The sequence below is a fragment of the Vitis riparia genome, chromosome 19 (assembly GCF_004353265.1).
Source record: "Vitis riparia cultivar Riparia Gloire de Montpellier isolate 1030 chromosome 19, EGFV_Vit.rip_1.0, whole genome shotgun sequence".
In the NCBI taxonomy this organism is placed as follows: Eukaryota; Viridiplantae; Streptophyta; class Magnoliopsida; order Vitales; family Vitaceae; genus Vitis; species Vitis riparia.
Genome location: NC_048449.1, coordinates 24,276,410 through 24,292,407, shown reverse-complemented (window position 1 = coordinate 24,292,407; position 15,998 = coordinate 24,276,410). Strand labels below are relative to the sequence as shown.

Genomic DNA, 15,998 nt, shown 5'->3' with positions numbered 1-15,998 from the left:
TTAAAAAAACTATTATATTTTTAAGGTAAGTTTCAAAATAAAATAAAAATATTTTGAATTATATCTTTAAATTTCATAAAGATTCCTAATATTTTTCCCATTTTTAAATTTGATTTTGGTTTCTAAAAATAAAAGAAAAGATAAATGCCTTTCTCATTTTTTTATCTAACTATTCTCTAAATAATAGAAAAGTAATATAAATTATTAATAAACATTTTAGAAATATTTTTAAAAATAGACAATCATCATTAGAATCCTTTATAAAATAAACCGTACTTAAAGTGCGTTTGGCAGTTATTTTAAGAATTGTTTATAATACTTTTAATACTTGAAAGATAAAAAAATTTAAGTGTTAACTTAAAAATACTAGAAACACTTAAGAGTCCATTTGGTAGTGATTTTAGGAAACACTTTTAATATAAAATTGTTTTTGGAAAAGCATCAAAAAAGGCATTTGGTAAAATTTAATACTTATTACTTAATTATTTAAGTTGATTTTAAGTTAAATTATATTGAAATTGTTGATTTAAAATTTATTCTAAATCATTAAATTAATATATTTATCCTTATAAATTATAATTATAGTAAACGAGGTAAAGTAATAATGAAAGTCGTAAAATAGCAAAAGGAATTATTAAGATAATTAGGATAAATGAAGGTAAAAGATGTAAACTTAAAAATAAGTTAATTATTTTTATTTATTAGTTAAAATTGTTTTTAACTTTAAATCATACAATTAAGTTATTTTTATCAAATATACTTAATTTACTTAATAACTTAAATTAAGTTATTAAATCATTTTAAGTTATTAATTTGGTTTATCAAACACCCATTAAATGAATGACTAAATTTAGCAAAACACTTTTAAAAATTTGAAAAACTTACTTGATGAAAAATCACCATTTTCTCAAAAAACACTTGTAATTTTCCAAAAAACACTTCAGATAAAACATTTTCATTAAAAATATTTTAAGTCCAACGCACTCTTAATTTAGAAATATAATAAGGACAGTTTCCTCAACAAAAAAATCTATTATAAATAGAAAACCTTAGTTATAAAAAAATTCACGTTTCCTTCCTGCTACACCATTTTTCTTAGAAGCTCGGATGGCAAGGTCTCTGTGGTGGCAAAGGCGGTGGCCGTTCAATCCAAACTATCAAGCATATGGTTGAGGTTGTGACAGATGAGAATATGGTCATTCCGGTATTAGAAGTGAATGGAAAAACTCTGGCTAAAACTGTGAGCTACTGCAGCAAGCATGCAAAGGAACTGAATGAAGAAGATGAGAAAGTTGTCGTTGATTTGAGAGAACAGGATGAGAAATGTTCGTGGCCTTGGATCAAGCAATTCTATATGATTTGCTCAGGGCGGCTAATTATTTGAACATACCGAGTTTGCTTGATCAAGCAATTCTTAATTCTTAAAATTTTGAAAATTACTTTATTTTATTTATTTTCTTCACAAATTTTCCATTTTTAAATTTAAATTCCACCATCTAATATTCATTTAAAAAAATCATGGATAAGTTTTATAAATTTAGAAAACATGGCTATTTATCATTTTATGAAATTATTTTTTAGATTTAAAATAATGGATTATATCAAGTTAATTAATTTAAAATATGGAATCATTCTGTCATGGGTTTTGCTTACCAAACGTTCTATATACAAAACTCAAATAAATTGGATTAAAATTCAAAATTTATAAAATTAAAACTAAGTGCTGATTTGGATATTTTAAATTTTTTGTAGAAATAAAAATAGCACTAACTTTTATATAAGATATAATAATTTATGTAATAAAAATATAAAAGTTGTCTTGAAATTACAAACAACTAAACTATCTAAAACAATAATAAAAAAAAAATATTTTTAGGTCAGGTCTTTCAATATAATTTTTTTTTTGTCAAATTTAAATTCTTTAGATTTAAATATTGAAACATAGTGTATTTTCAAGTAATGAACAAGAAGAATACTTGAAATGGATTAAAATATTTCAAAACTTGGTTTAGATATTCTTCATCTTTTCATAATAATTTCTATATAAAATATACTTACTCTTATATAAAATTATAAACTTATATTTAAAAATAATTTTTAAGTATTCTAAATTTTAAGGTAGTAAAAATATTAACAAAATGAAGATGGCATTTTAAGGTAGTATAAATTAATTTTTTTAATACCTTAATTTTTTAAAAGCCAATATCATTTTAGCATTTTACATTCTCTATCATTTTCTTTTTTGTTTTGAAAAAAGAAAAAAAGAGAAGACAAATCTCAAGATGAAGGCAAGTTTATTCATGGATCAAGTTGGATATTTTATCCCATTTATAAAAAAACAATCTTTCTAATACTTGAAAATTTTTATCATTTAAATATTAAAAAAAACTAGAAATACTTCCTTTAAAATTACTGTCAAATGCATTCAAAGAATACCCTAGTTATTCTCTATCTCAAAAGGAGGGAACAAATTTCATTTAGCTTTTACCATACCTAAAATAAACAACTACATTCATATTCTTTGGGTCATCAACAAATATTCTCTTGCCAATTCGCAACTAAGATTTAAGAGCCAAAGATGGCCATGATCCCATAAAAAAAGAAAAAATAAAATAAAAGAGAGAGAGAGAGAGGCTGAATCTAAGGGTCCAACATCACTATAACTTCTTCTGACACTTTTCCTTTTCATCTCGACAATAAGATTAGAAATATAACTTTTAGGCAAAGTTTGAAACGAGTGAGAAATCAATTTCATTTCAATTCATTAATGTGTAGGGTTCATTTTTTTTCAAATTAAAAAAGGAATAAAAAGATCATTTGTTATGGAAACCAAAACCTTACGCTGGGATTTTGATTTATTTCTTCTAAAGTATGATCTTATTTACATTCTTATCCCCATTCAAGGTTTATCACACATCAAAGATTAAGAAAAAAATTTCTACAAAACACCAAAAGAGTTTGAACCACTACAAAGCAAATTTATGGTTCATCAACCAAACGTGCGTACAAACTCAAATTTTAATATTATTACTATTGCTAATATTAAACATAATGTCTACTAAACACAAATACATTATAGAACTTTATAAAACATTATTTCACTTAATATAGTAAATACATTATTCATACCTTTTTCCGACTCCACTTATGCCATGATATTTCTCACGTGTAGGAAGCAAACCTATATTAAAAAATATAAAAAATGGAGGATAAATATTTAATTTTGATTACAATACTAAGACATCTGGTCATATGAGGATTTCAAGTTAAAAAAAAAAAAAATCACATATATATTACCTTTATCATTGAAAACTATGGTATCATGCAAGGCCGTTCTACCCATGATAACACTAAGTTGGTGAAATGCAAGTAAATGATCATATTTAATGTCTTCAAACTTCCTCTCGGCAACCATGTAAAGAAGAATCAACCTCGTATCATTAGCACCATAGGTAAATTCGGGGTCTTCTTCGATAACAAACTTCATTCCTTGGAGATGATGATATTACACTACTTGGTGTAATGTTGTTTCTTTCTCCAAATTTGTCATCCTCAGCATCACCTTATCTGCTCCAACCCCATTTTCCATATATTCATTCAAATCCTTACTATAATCTGTAAAGGCGCGTTACCTTTCAGATTAGGTTGTTGCAGTAAGGGTGAACACCAATGAAATTGTAAAATCTATTCCATATCATTAATTTGGTTAATCCAAGTTGTAATATGGAGGACTGTGTTCTTCATTGGGATCAACTGAATTCGGATGCACATTTTTGAAGCTGCAAGCTGGGTAAAACTAGACTCTTCCATCTGAAATTCAATAAGGACAATTATGGAATTAGCCCAATCACTGCATTAGTTAATCAAAGTCTAGTGGCTTTCAAGGTAACTTTCTCAAGCATAAGTAGCAAATTGCCAAATGCAAAAAAACTCAATTGCTAGGTCAAGTCTCTTTGTATAATTAGGTTAATACCACTTTTTTCCTTCCAATATTTTACCACACTGTAATTTTTTTTAACATTTATCCTTTAAAATTTTGAGAAAAAAAATCTAAAAAAAAATAAATTAAAGAGTAGGCTATGCTTGATTCTCGAGGGAAAACTTAAGGGAAAATAAAAAATAAATTTAAAATTAACAATTTTTTTATGTTGCTACTTTGAATTTATTTCACTTATTGTTCTATATAAATATTAAATAATTTGAAACTATTTAAGTTTTTAATTAATTTTAATTATATTTGATCTCTTTTGTATTCTCCAATAATTTTCCTTACCTTTTTTTTTTTTTCTTGTATTACTTTTTTGAAACTAGAGATATATCTTTGATCCACTACATACATATATCATGGGATAGGTTAAGAGGTAGAATAACATATTCTATCACGTTTTTGGTTAGTGGTGGCAATAGGTGGTGTTGTGTCGAGTTTGTATTTTTATAAGAAATAATGAAAATTTGCTCAACCTAAATACACATCGTTTAACAATAATATCAAAATGACTTGACATAAGCACGACTTGTTTAATGAATGAGTAATGACAATTTGCTCAACATCAATGCAACTCGTTTTATAATCATATCAAGATGACTTGACGTGAACCCAACCCGATTGTAACATGACACCACCCATTTAATGAATGAGTTAAATTGACCTATGTAAGAATTGACACAAATAACCAACTAACACGATTCTAGCCTATTAACACGATTTTAACTTGTTCAACCTATTAAGATGATTGTAACCCTTTTAACCTGATTCCAACATATTTATGATATAAAAATAAATTAAAATTTAATTCTACGCTTGTTTAATGTTTTAATTATAAAATAATTTTAATTTTTATAATGAAATATATAAAATCTTACCTAATTATTTATTTGATCTTTTAAATAACATGATATTTATAATTAAAAAAATTAAATATTTAAATAGAGCTAGGTTTTCATTGCATTTGATATTAACTCCTTATCTGTTCATAAGAGTATTTGTGATTTGCAGGCTAGGTGCAGAACCCTTGAAAAAAGGCTAGAAATAGCTAAACTTCCTAAAGAAGATATAAGCCAAGCCCCTTTTTCCCCACTGAAAATTGGTGAGAAAAAACCATTCACCCCACTGGTGAATGAGAAATTAAGTAAGGAAGAGCAGGGGTGCATTATCTTTAGAATGCTTCACCGTAGGAATGAGATCCTGTCCACTCTTAAGCCAGATGATATTTATCAGCTAATTTGTGAAAAAGCCAAGTCCAGTGCAGAAGAAAAGCAAGTTTTTATTTCGGCTTATCTTCAGGATCTGCACATTTATCTTTCAGCCATTCCTGGTCTCAGTGTTCCAGGATTAAATTTAACTAAGGAAATGGAATTTGATGGCTCAAAACTTTGCAGAAATTGTACTAAACCGCTTCTTCATCAACATGACAACAAACAAACTTGCAACTGCAATAGAAATTTCACTATCAACAGAGCCTGCATTGATCTGCAGTATTACCAGCCAATTAACCTTGCTTTCAAAGGAGAAGTTTTAATCCTAACTCCTGAATTGCTTCTAGATTATGGATTGGTTTACCAACTTATCTCTTCTGATCCAAGTCAAGCTAGCAATTTTGGCAGAAAGGTTAACCTAAGCTTAACCCAAGGTTTTAAGCTAAACAAGAAGTTTGTTGACGTCATTTTTATTAGCAAAGCTCCTGAATGGATTTCTAGAGGCAACATTCTTCCAACCCAACACTATGTTAATCTTCATTACCAGAATAGAAGACCTACTCTTCTGTCCAGTCCCTTAGTTCAAACCGATATTTGCGCAGAGCCAATTATTAAGCAAATCAAGCATTGGAGAGCCAGAGTCATCAACAGAGACTTTGAAGCCTACCCAAAAAACATGGGGCATCTCATTGCTGCGGATTCCCTACATCAGATGTTTTGCAGTAAAAAGATTGACCATTTACCGTTCAAATTCACTATTCAAGATACTCAGCTCCTAATGGATCATCGCTCAGAATATATTCCTCCCTGATTAATTGATCAGCAGTCATTTTAGCCGAAAGCAAGATTCCGGATCAAAAGTCAAAAGTGCTACAGTTCCCTCTTTACTGTTCACTATTCAAGCATGGGTCTACTGTTCATTATTACTATTCAAGATTCCTTTTTGCCTATTTAAGGAGGCTCGGTCCTCATTTGTAAGCACGCATAATTTTAGATCTGAAACCTCTCCCAAGCTTATGCTCTCCCTTCTCTCTTCTTTCTCTCTCATCATGTAAGCCCTTCAAGCTTTCAAGCTTTCTTCAAGCTTTCCTACCCTTGTCTATTGTAAGATATTTCTCCTTATGTATAATATAAATATGTTTTGATTACCTCCTACATGGATGGTTTTTAATTAAGTTTTGTTTTTATTTCATTTTATGTTCTTGTACCTCCTATATGGATGGTTTTAATTAAGCTTTGTTTTTAATCTTATGTTTTTCATTCTTGTACCGCCTATCATGGCTGGTTTTAAGCTTATTATGAACTAACAAGTTTTTTGGTTCCTTCTCTTTAAATTTCTTGTTGGATATCTTTTGTATTTTCTAACTCCTCTTCTTTGTTTTGAATCATGACATAATTCCTGTTTTCATTACATATGACCTTCTCTTGGGTGTCTATTAAAATTATGCGTGCTTACAAATGAGGATCGAGCCTCCTTAAATAGGCAAAAAGGAATCTTGAATAGTAATAATGAACAGTAGACCCGTGCTTGAATAGTGCTTGAATAGTGAACAGTAAAAAGGGAACTGTAGCACTTTTGACTTTTGACCCAGAATCTTGCTTTCGGCTGAAATGAATTAGGAATCCGCAGGAGCTGAGTATCTTGAATAATGAATTTGAACGGTAAATGGTCAATCTTTTTACTGCAAAATATCTGATGTAGGGAATCCGCAGCAATGAGATGCCCCATGTTTTTTGGGTAGGCTTCAAAGTCTCTGTTGATGACTCTGGCTCTCCAATGCTTGATTTGCTTAATAATTGGCTCTGCGCAAATATCGGTTTGAACTAAGGGACTGGACAGAAGAGTAGGTCTTCTATTCTGGTAATGAAGATTAACATAGTGTTGGGTTGGAAGAATGTTGCCTCTAGAAATCCATTCAGGAGCTTTGCTAATAAAAATGGCGTCAGCAAACTTCTTGTTTAGCTTAAAACCTTGGGTTAAGCTTAGGTTAACCTTTCTGCCAAAATTGCTAGCTTGACTTGGATCAGAGAGATAAGTTGGTAAACCAATCCATAATCAAGAAGCAATTCAGTAGTTAGGATTAAAACTTCTCCTTTGAAAACAAGGTTAATTGGCTAGTAATACTGCAGATCAATGCAAGCTCTGTTGATAGTGAAATTTCTATTGCAGTTGCAAGTTTGCTTGTTGTCATGTTGATGAAGAAGCGGTTCAGTACAACTTCTGCAAAGTTTTGAGCCATCAAATTCCATTTCCTTAGTTGAATTTAATCCTGGAACACTGAGACCAGGAATGGCTGAAAGATAAATGTGCAGATCCTGAAGATAAGCCGAAATAAAAACTTGCTTTTCTTCTGCACTGGACTTGGCTTTTTCACAAATTAGCTGATAAATATCATCTGGCTTAAGAGTGGACATGATCTCATTCCTACGGTGAAGCATTCTAAAGATAATGCACTCCTGCTCTTCCTTACTTAATTTCTCATTCACCAGTGGGGTGAATGGTTTTTTCTCACCAATTTCCAGTGGGGAAAAAGGGGCTTGGCTTATATCTTCTTTAGGAAGTTTAGCTATTTCTAGCCTTTTTTCAAGGGTCCTGCACCTAGCCCGCAAATCACAAATACTCTTATGAACAGATAAGGGGTTAGTATCAAAAGTAGAAATCTAAGGGGATGGGTTCTTCCACCAAAGGTAGAGAACCAAAAATATTTCCTTCTTCCACAACAGGGGAGGAAGGATGCTTAAGAACTGGAGGAATAGAATCAGAAGTAGATCCTTGAGATCCCGAAGCAAAATCATAATACAAAGGTTTGAATTTTTCTGATAAGACTGAATGAGGTTTCATGTAAGATGATGATTTCTTAAAGGATTGCTTTTTGGGAACCATGATCTTGTGAATCCTGCAAAAATTCACGAGTTAAGAAATCAGGAATTGAGTTATTTTCTCCTTTAATATATTCAATTTGAAAATCAAAATTGCTTAAAATGGCTTGCCATCTAGCAAAAATATGCTTAGAAGCTATATTTTTAACATCTTTTTGTAAGACTGATTTTGCCGATAAACAATCAACTCTTAATAAAAATTCTTAATTTAAAAGATCATCTTGAAATTTTGAAATGCATAAAACAATGTTTAAAATTTCTTTTTTAATGGTGCTATAGTTGAGTTGGGCATTATTCCAAGTTCCTGAAGTATACCTAACCAACTTTTCTTGAGTGTCGATTTTCTGTTTAAGAATACCACCATATCCTATATCTGAGGCATCAGTCTCAACAATTTTAAAGGCTGTAGTATCAGCTAGGGCAAGACACGATAAGGTCTTAACTCTAGATTTGACTATCTTGACAATCTTGGTATGATCCTCATTCCAAGGAACTGGATTTTTCTTAAGTCTTTGTCTTAAAGGGGCACATAATTGGCTTAAATCTTGTATGAAATCTGACACATAATTAAGGCTTCCTAAGAAACATTGCAATTGTTTCTTATCCTTAATCTCATCAGGGAACTTATCAGCAAACTCAATTGATCTTTGAATGGGAGTGAATGTTCCTTGGTGAATATGATGACCTAGGAATCTTACTTTAGTTTGAAAGAGGTTAATCTTAGTGGCTGACAAGCTTAAACCATTGCTTTTAACAGTCTCAACAAACTTATTGAGATGTTTCCAATGTTGTTCAACAGAATCTGAGTAAATCAAAACATCATCAATGTAAACAATAATGAAATCAAAAAACTGGTTAAAGATTTCATTCATTATGTTTTGAAACTCAGAAGGTGCATGCTTAAGGCCAAAGGGCATTACATTCCACTCATAATGACCAAATGGGACCACAAAGGCTGTTTTGTACTTATCTTTTTCCGCAATCTGGATTTGCCAAAATCCTGATTTCATGTCAAACTTAGAGAAAACTTTGGACTTCACCAATCTTTGAAGGAGGTCTTTTTTATTTGGGATAGGATATCTGATCCATCTTAAAACATCATTGAGTGGCTTATAGTTGATGACTAGTCTAGGTGTTCCTCTTTCTAGTTCAGCTTGTTTCTAAACATAAAAGGTTGAACAACTCCAAGGGGATTTAGACTTCCTTATAAACTTCTTATTTATGAGATCCTGGATTTCTTTTTCACAATAGTTTAACAAATCCTTGTTCATTTGGATTGGTCTTGCTTTAGTGGGAATATTTTTCTCACTAAAATCAAGCTCATAAGGTAATTCTACCTCATGCTGCTTCCTGTGCCAAAAAGCATTAGGAATGTTAGAACACACTTCCTTAATAATTTTATTCTTAAAATTTTCTATGGTATCTTGAGTTTTCTTAACCTTCAATTGATCTTCTGTTCTAACCAAAGCAATCTCTTGCTTTAAGAGATTAACATGATTTTGTTTAGCCTTAATCACCTGACCTTTTATGGTGTTTATACTTCTTTCTCCAGGTGGATTGGCAAATTCAAACAGAATTTCCTTATCTAAAAGCTTAGTTCTTATACCTTGATCATCTACCCTCATGGGAAAGATGGAGCTTAAGAAAGGGACTCCAAGGAGAGCTTTCTCCTTGAGATCTTTAACAAGAATGAAGGTTTGCTTAATGCAAATGCCTTGGTTACAAATATGGGCATTCGAAAGCTTGTACTTGATAATAAGCTTTTTACCATTAACACCAAAAAGGGCTTGCCTGGTTTTCTCATAAAGTTGGGTAGGTACAAGACCTTCTTGTAGACAATTCAAAGTTGCTCCTGAATCAATTATAGCAATAATATTAAGAATAAATTTATTCTTAATTACTATAGTAAGGGAGACTTCCCACCTTTGGAAGATAACTTTACTAATAGTATTTAAGTATGCATTTATCTTATCACTATTGTCTTGTGAAGATTCAAGAACTTCTTCAAAGTCTTCCTTTTTAGGACTACTGTGGTTAAAACCTGCCCTGTTGATATAATCATGAGGGATAGGGAATTATGAGCTTGTAGGTTGTCTTAGGTTCTTAATATCCTTCTTATACTGCCCTATTTCTTCTTGAAGATCTTTAATAGTCAGGGTTTTAAGGATAATCTCTTGTTTATCACTATGATCCTTAAAAGGGTTTTGGATAGAAGGTTCTTTGGTTAACCTAATTAGTCCATTATCTTTTGCTTTTGGACTAATATTCCTTTTAACCAAAAGGATTCTCCTATGGGAAGGTAGAGGTGTTTCATGGATAGCAAAAGTTTGAGGTGTTTCAGGGATAACAAGATTATCTTTAACCTTTTGGCTTATTCTATCAATGAAAGCTTGATCAATTTGAGGATTTTCCTGGAATTTCTTAGATAATTCAAAAGGCTTAAACAAATGCTTATTATCATTCTTAACAAAAGGCTTCTTAAGGTGATCTTGAGTTTCAATAATCTCCTCAACTCTGTTGACTTGATTTCCAAGGGCTATGAGAAACATATTAGTATTAGAGCCATCGGGAAGGGAAGTTAGTATCCCGATGCCTTTATTTATTTAATTTTTTTTTATAAGTAAAGACTTCGAGGGAAGTCTTCTAGATAAACAAAAACTAGCAATAAATAAATAAATAAATAAATATTGATAATTTTTAAATATATAAAATTACTAAATTTATATGGGTTAAATTGGTCCTAAATGGATTTGATAATAAATGGATCATTTAGACACAAATAACTAAATGGATCTTTTTAACATGATTTAAGTAAAGAGGTCATTTTGACATGATCAGGTAAATGGGTCATTTTGACATGATCAAGTATACGGATTATTTTGACATGATCAAGTAAATGAATCATTTTGACATGATTAAGTAATCGGATAATTAACAATATTAAGTAAATGGATTATTTTGAAGCAATTATATAAATGGGTCGTTTTGATGTGATTGAGTAAACAAATTGTTTTCACATGATTTAGTAAATAGGTCATTTTGACATGACTAAATAAATGGGTTAGTTTGATACAGTTAAATAAATGGGCCAATTTAACATGAAAAGGCAAATTGGTCACAACTAAAAACAAGAAATGCGTCAAATGATGCCTAAGATGAGATCAAGTTTATTCATGGATCAAGTTGGAGTTTTATTCAATTCAAAAGAAAATTAGAAACTTTTCAAAACAAGATTAGCAATTTTTCAAAAGACAATCAGAAAGTTTTTACTAACATTGTGAATCTATAAGGGGAGGGAATGCCCTAAATCAACCAAGTGTGTAAGATAGTCTATATGTCCATATTAAGGAGACAACAACTTTCGTTTAGCTTATCCAACTAAAACAAACAACTCCCAACATAAAATCATATTCTTTGGGTCATCAGCAAATTGCCACTGCTCAGCTTATGAAGTTCCCTTTCCAATTAGAGAAAAAGATTAAGAGCCAAAGATGACCATGGTCCCATTAAAAAAAAAATGGTTGAATCTTGAGGTCGAAAGTAGACACCTAAGAACACATGTGCTAGCATTACTATAACTTACAACACTTTTCCTTTTAATTTTTGACAATAATAGGCCAAGTTTGAAATGGATGAGAAATGAATTTCATTTAATTTTCCAAAGTCAATATATCTTACCATTCTCCATTTCCCTCCCTTTTCTCCTTTTTTGTTTTTTGTTCAATTGCTTTCCAAGCAAAAATTAGAAAATGTTCTTAACCATTATCCTCGCCATCCCATTCAAGGTTTATCACCCGAACATCAGAGATTAAGAGAAAATATTCAACATGGACAATTTCAAGTTCAAAACTAGTCAAATTTCATTTGCTCTTTAGATTATAAATAACTAGACTTATGGTAATAACAAAATATGGCAAAAGGAAACCAAATATAATAAAGGCTAATAATGTCCATAAGTAGTAGCATGTTAATCAAGACTTCAAGAATTAGCCTTATATTTGGGAAATTAGGCCAAAGAAATCAATGATACCTAGCAATAATTCCTTTGAAAAACTAAAAATAAGAGGGAAAAAAAAAGTTTGAAAACTACAAAACAAATTTATGATACATTTGCCAAATGTGTATATTACTATTGCTAATGTGGAATATAATGTCTCCCAAACAAAAATATATTATATGAACTTATAAAGCATTATTCCACTTAATACAGTAAAAGACGTACAATTATTCATACCTTTTTCCGACTCCACTCATGCCATGGTACTTCTCACTCGTAAGAAGCAAACCTAAATTGAAAAATATAAAGAAAAAAGAAGGATAAATATTTAATTTCAATTACAATATCGAGAAGTCCAGCCACATGCCATCACTTAATATTTCAACACAATGATGCTATCAGGGGTCTCCAACGGGCGGGCCAAGCTGGGTCGTAAATAGGAGGCCCGCGGCCTAGCTCGGGCTGGGCCTATGGGCCCGTTGACTAGTCAACGGGCCGGGCCATGCTAAAATGCTAGGCCGGACCTATGAGCCCGCGGGCTGGCGGGCGGGCCGGGCCGGCGAACTTTTTGAATTAAGCCAAAATGGCTTTCAAAAAAGTCAAAGGAAGGAAGAGGGGGGGATTCGAACCCCTCCCCTCATGTTTAAACTTTAAGCTTCTAACCAGTTAAATTACATTCTTTTTATGTTTATTAATTGAGTTAGTTATATATATATAAAAATAAAGTATATTATTTTAAAAAAAAAATTAAAGGTTCCAACGGTCACTCCAGCCCATGTGACCGTTGGAGCTAAGCCTCCAACGGTCACATGGCCAATTATTTTGAATTTTGAATTTTTTTTTTTAACCTTCCTATAAATACATTTTTTTCTTTTTCATTTTTTCATCAAATTCTCTCTCATTCTATAATATTTCAAATTCTTTTATTTTTCCCTCGAATTATACAATATTGTTGGTGGTACAAAACAAGCATTGGTGGCTCCAAGAGTTTAAATTTGCTAGGAATTTCTGTATCGGTTCTCTAATTGAGTAACATACTTCACCGCTACTATATTTTTTTTTTATATTTATTACTTTATTATTTTTGGCATAATATTTTATCAATAATTATAATATGACAAGTGCTTCTTCATCTAGTCCATGTGATAAAATATCATCAAACAAAAAATTTACTTTAAATATATGAAATTTTTTTGATAGAATAAAAATAATTTTAGAAAATAATAAAAAAAAAATAAAAGCAAAATGTAAAATTTGTAATAAATTTCTTATTGGTGGCTCAAATGCAGGCACAAGTCATTTAAAAAGACATCATGAAAATTGTAAAACTAAAAATAATGTAGATATTAGAAATTATATGCAATTAGGTAAAAATGAAAGTGGAAATTTAAAAACATTTTCTTACGATGAATCTAACTGTCGTGAAGAAATGATTGATTATATAATAAAAGAGCAGAACAACCTTTCAACATGATGAAAACTCATGATTTTGCAGGAACAATTCAACGAGGTATTAATCCTCAATTTAAAGGTTGGTCTGGAAATACAGTTAAAAGAGATATTATGAAAAAAATTTATACACAAAAAGAAATTAAAAAAATTTTTTTTTGCAAATTTTGAAGGAAATACTTGTTTAACATGTGTGAGTTAAAGATGTTCAAATATCATATGTTAAACAAATATTTCCTTCAAAATTTGCAAAAAAAAAAATTTTAATTTTTTTTTGTGTATAAATTTTTTTCATAATATCTCTTTTAACTGTATTTCCAGACCAACATTTAAATTGAGAATTAATACCTTGTTGAATTGTTCCTGCAAAATTATGAATTTCCATCATGTTAAAAGGTTGTTCTGCTCTTATCATATAATCAATCATTTTTTCATGACAGTTAGATTCATCGTAAGAAAATGTTTTTAAATTTCCACTTTCATTTTTACCTAATTGCATATAATTTCTAATATCCACATTATTTTTAGTTTTACAATTTTCATAATGTTTTTTTAAATGACTTATGTCTGCATTTGAGCCACTAGTAAGAAATTTATTACAAATTTTACATTTTACATTTTGCTTTTTTTTTTTTTTTCTAAAATCATTTCTATTCTATCAAAAAATTTTCATATATTTGAAGTAAATTTTTTGTTTGATGATATTTCATCACATGAACTAGATGAAGAAGCACTTGTCATATTATAATTATTGATAAAATATTATGCCAAAAATAATAAAGTAATAAATATAAAAAAAAATGTAACAAAAAAATAAAGTAGTAGAGGTGAAGTATGTTACTCAATTAGAGAACCGAGGTAGAAATTCCTAGCAAATTTAAACTCTTGGAGCCACCAATGCTTATTTTGCACCACCAACAATATTATATAATTTGAGGGAAAAATAAAAGAATTTGAAATATTGTAGAATGTGAGAGAAATAGAGAGTATTTGATGAAAAAATGAAAAGGAAGAAAATGTATTTATAGGAAGGTTAAAAAAAATTCAAAATTCAAAATAATTGGTCATGTGACCGTTGGAGGCTTAGCTCTAACGGTCACATGGGTTGGAGCTAAGCTCCAACGGTCACATGACCGTTGGAGCCTTTAATTTTTTTTTTTTTAAATAATATACTTTATTTATATATATATATATATATATATATAAATAACTAACTTAATTAATAAACATAAAAAGAATGTAATTTAGTTGGTTAGAAGCTTAAAGTTTAAACATGAGGGAGGGGTTCGAATCCCCCCTCTCCCTTCCCTTGGCTTTTTGAAAGCCATTTTGGCTTAATTCAAAAAATCCGCCAGCCCGGCCCGCGCGCCAGCCGGGCCTAGCATTTTAGCATGGCCCCGCCCGTTGACCAGTCAACGGGCCCATAGGCCCGACCCGAGCTGGGTCGCGGGCCTCCTATTTACAGCCCGCCCCGCCCATTGGAGACCACTGCTCGTCTCCACAATTCATAAAAATGTTCTCATACATCAAAGAAAATATATTTATCAAAGATCCAATGAGAAACAACATTACAATTTGGGTATTTTAATTGACAAAACATAGAGACTAAATCATTTCAACCTAAGGAAAATACCAGAAACATGATCCATTCCTATTAGGTTGGTTGCTCAGCATAGTTAAGAAATGGAGTCGAAAAGATATTTTGAATATGAAAGTATTCAAATAGAGGTTAAAAAAAAAAAGGGAAGAAACTCGATTCAAATAAGCAGGAAATCCGACTCTGTGTTTGGTTAACTAGAAAATGAAGAACAAAGTATAAATAAAATAAAATAAAAAAATTGATTACTATGTTATCTCTCAGCAATTTCTTTGTTACCAGAAATCAAAACAAACAAACAGAAAAAACAAATTAAAAATTAAACAACTCAAATCAGCTAGGCCAAGGTCATGTGAGATCTAGGTGAAGCCCTAGATGATGAAAATTTAACGATTCAAAAACTTTCTTTCATTTTCTCGTTATTTTCTCAGCATCCAAACGATTACATCGAAACTAGAAATTGATTGATTGAATTGGGGATAAAGATAGGAAGAGTACCCAATACTGAGAGATCTACCGAAACGTAGCATTTGGGGAAGGAATCTGAATGCTTTTGTGAGAAATCAGATCGGCGGCGCTTCTTCATCGCAAGCAAACCCTAAAAGGGCATACGATGAGGGGGTGAGTTGAGTCGGGTGATATAAAGGGCTGAGACTGGGCCGGTCCAATTTATGAATTATTGGGCTGTAAGCCGGCTCAATCAAATTTTTGCAACAAGCCCACTTCCACTTTTGATGGTTTTCAATCCATGATGAATTTAATTCGGTTGAAGTAGGGTTTTGGATTTCAAAAGTAATTTGATTTTTTAAATTTATATAGTTTTTATTTAATTAATTAAGTATACCCAAAATGATTTAGATTTATATTCTATCAAATTTA

At 30.7% G+C, this 15,998-nt stretch overlaps 1 long non-coding RNA gene across 1 annotated transcript; it reads right to left on the bottom strand.

Annotated features, from left to right (window-relative positions):
* Positions 1-2,772: 2,772 nt before the first annotated feature.
* LOC117908455 lies at positions 2,773-15,730 on the bottom strand. The gene is made up of 4 exons (XR_004650197.1): positions 15,618-15,730; positions 12,311-12,362; positions 3,298-3,810; positions 2,773-3,181 (listed from the first exon to the last, which is right to left on the bottom strand). It is a non-coding gene; the product is annotated as an uncharacterized LOC117908455 (long non-coding RNA).
* Between the last annotated feature and the right edge of the window lie 268 nt (positions 15,731-15,998).